This window comes from Aplysia californica, unplaced genomic scaffold, assembly GCF_000002075.1.
Source record: "Aplysia californica isolate F4 #8 unplaced genomic scaffold, AplCal3.0 scaffold00102, whole genome shotgun sequence".
Taxonomy (NCBI): Eukaryota; Metazoa; Mollusca; class Gastropoda; order Aplysiida; family Aplysiidae; genus Aplysia; species Aplysia californica.
The window spans coordinates 649,280-652,872 of record NW_004797372.1 but is presented as its reverse complement, the minus strand read 5'-3'; positions in this window follow the sequence as shown (position 1 = coordinate 652,872).

Sequence of the window (3,593 nt, the reverse complement as noted above, 5' to 3'; positions counted from 1 at the left end):
CAATCCCATTTTTTTTTCTTCTCTACCCTTGTTTTCTTAACTTCCCTCCCTCATTTTTTCTTCCCTTATCCTTCATTTTTTCTACATTTCCACTCTTCATTTCATCTGGGGGTTTTCTTTCAGAACACTTGACATGGGTGCCTGAGTGCAGGCACAAACGGATATTAACAATAACTTTTCAAGTAATGAAGAACATTTCCAAATAAAGAACGTGTTTATACCGTTGTGATTAGTACAGGCAGAATTAGTAACTGCCTTGTTGTCTGTTGGAAAGCACCACTGGCGGGTTCTACTCCTGTTTTTTTCTTGTGTTATTCATTTCTGTTTGTCTTGCTTTTTCTCTTAACTACATATGGTCCTTGTCACGTCGATGTGTAAAAAAGCCACCCATGACTCTTCTATTCTGACTCTCTAGCACTCATTTGTTTTGTTGTCATGTCTTCAAGTTTGAGGGGGTTAAAACAAAGCCTTTTTTTTACCGCCGTCGAGCATTGCTGATGAGTATGGAGCGACACGCGACGCAGAACACAAGGGGGTGGGGATGGGAGTTCAGATTGCCACAGACGACTTAAATTTTCAACTTTAATTTAAACATTATTGCTTTGCACCTGAATGGGTTTTTCTTTTAAATATATTCTTCGTTTACCCTTGTAATTTATGTGGGGGGGGGGGATTTCATCGTTCTGCTTTCAATCAAGACTGTACCTCTTACGACGTAGCCCACATTGTACACCTTACATCACATTCTACTGAAGTGGAAACTTAATGGAACTCTTTTCGTGAGCACCATTACTAACAGCAAAATCGCTTATAATTCCCATGACGATACCGTTCCTCGGCCAATGTGAATGAACTCAAGTCCCTGAACACAGATATCTTCTAATAGATAAACCCTTCCTTTCAAGTCGGGGAAAAAAGAAACAAAGGAGGAATGAGACACATAATATTATGGATTCAGTGCGTTCGAGCAGCAACACAACACAGCAAGGGCACCACAAGGCGCCGTTAACTTTAACGTAGTCGTTTCAAGGACATAGGCTTGCATGTAGATAAGACGCAGCAGTTTGACAATTTCTAAATTCTTCTGCATTATGTAAAAGTCTCTTCTTTTGACGATATCCTGACTGAATACTCTTGTTTTCCCTTCTTGACAGGACATAAAACAAATCTCGAAGGGTATTTAGCGTCACCACTACGTTATATTTTCAAGTAAAGACAGAAGATCGAGTCTTGTTTTTTGTTTGTTTGAGCAGAGAGAAGCATATTGACACAATAAATGTCATGTAGCGTTCCGGAAAAAGTAAGACAAATAAACAACAGGTGGAGAGTAAAAAAGTAGGACCTTCCAGAGGTGGCCTCCAACTACCCCCGGAAGAGCGAGTCTAAGCATGAATATTAGACTAAATGGGAGCAACAGCAAGGGTGGCCTCAAAGGAACCCCGTTCAGGATGTCGTAGTACTTCGCAAATTCAAAACAAACGTTAACATGAAAACAGACCCAGGCGTACCCTTTTCCAGAAACAATTATCCAAAGGAGCAGAACGTCCTTGGCAAGTGCAGGCTTTAAATCAACAAGGCGTCAAATTACTCATTAGTGTCCGCAATACCTTTGTTTTCCTCCCCCCATGTTTCACCGGGCAGGGGTAGGAAGCTGATCGGTCGATATCCACAGATAAATAATTGAACACTAAGGCTTGGTAGCCAAATGACTGAATGCGTCACGGTTTCTGAAGCTAAACGCCACCCTACCCAACGAAACTTTTCATTTTCCTTCGTTCATTCCCCAACTCAAAGAATTTAAGACAGTTTTAATTTCTAATTCGTAGGTATCACGTGTTATACGGCCAACTCTTATTTTTCTGTAATGATCTACGTCTATCGTCAATTTTTTATTTGGGCAAAAAGGAGTCTTCGTTTCTTTCGTAGATCACATTTCGTTGAGAGGTAAGTTAAGAGGCTAAACTGCCTCTTGAATTACCCCAAGAGACTATGCATAATTGATCAAGACAGCAAGGTGCCTTTACTTGAGAGATTAGCAAACATGCTAAAAAAAACCACAGAAAAAAACAGAACTGTGTCCGCGTTACAGAAATCTGTTTTATAACTGACTTTCGAGGGATGAATTTCAATTCTCTTGTAGTGACTGGTACAGGTGAAATTATGTACACACCCATGTCAGGCGTGGCTCTGTTGGTTATAACCTGATAAAAATTGTAAATGTATAACACCCCTTTCAACCCGATTTAATCAATTAAAGGCTGGTTATAAGGACCAACCTAGGCTGAGTGGAACACAGCATCAAACGAATATATCAAGCATAAAAGTTCATTGCCGCCTGGAAATCGAACCCACGCCTTTTGTGTGAAACGTCGAAGAGCTTTACTGTAGTTCCATTGACGCTACTGAGACGACCTTGAACAATAAACCAACGTTATTTTAGAGTAGTTTTTTTTTATATTCCTCTTCTCCCGCAAGATGCCAAGGGGGAAATGCATTGTCAGACGTAGGTCAGATCTGTTGCCTTTTAGACCGTCGTTTTGATGTTGTTCCTTTTAAGAGTCGCTTTAACAACGTCTTTCTAACTTTTTCTTTGCCCATTTCTTTCTTTGAATCCATTAAATCTCATGCTGTAGGCCTTTATGAGGCTGGCTGTTGTAGCCCCCATTCTCATAACGTGGTCAAACCATTTGATCTGTTGTCTATCAATGTATCTTATGTTTGATTCAATGCTCAAACTTAGCATCTTCATTTCTTTGTCTGTCTCTTCTTATGATGTTAAGCGTCTTTATGAAACAGTTTATGTCACATTCTGTCTTTATGCTTTGTCGTCCTTTAGGCCTGCTGAGAGTTCAGATTTAGCACTGATAACACAGAAATATATGAAAATTGATCTAATTGGTTGTTTCTTTGTACACACAGAAGAACAGAACTCTGATACGAGGGTGGTTTGAATTGTTGTGGTCAGGCCTGGAGTATTATTTATGTCAGATCGTTTTCTGGGCTGGCAGCAGAGTGATCCTTCCTACAAAAGGCCCTACATAATTACATGTCATGTATAGATTGGTCATTTAAAATATGAAATAGATCTTTGAGAATAACTTTTGCTTATCTTTGAATTGAGTTTTGACATTTTGAAACAAAGATAAACTCCATTTGTCTTTTTAACGGAATATTCTGTTTTCAAAGTTGTAGTGTCATACGTAAGGGCGCTTCTGCTCCGAGCCTTTTTCTGCCTCATTAGCAGTGGCTAAAATTGTGCGCACTTACTGTACAGTCCCATGTCCAAAATCACTCAGAAAAAATAACAATAAGCTTTATTGTACACCCAATATAAAGTGCCAAAGCTCACAAAGTAAATAAAAGTCACAGTACTTTAAAGCATGGTTACGCTTTTGTGGTATCTTGATTCTTAGTTTTCTCTCTCTTGTCTTATATAGTTTCCCATTATTCCAACCTGTCTTGCGGGAGGATGAATTCAGTAAATCAGTTAAAATCAGCACAAAGACAACGCAAAGAAAGAACAATGTTTATTTGTGGCCGGATGTACACCATTATTTGTTTATGTCTTGTAAAGAAAAGTTAATATACGCTTT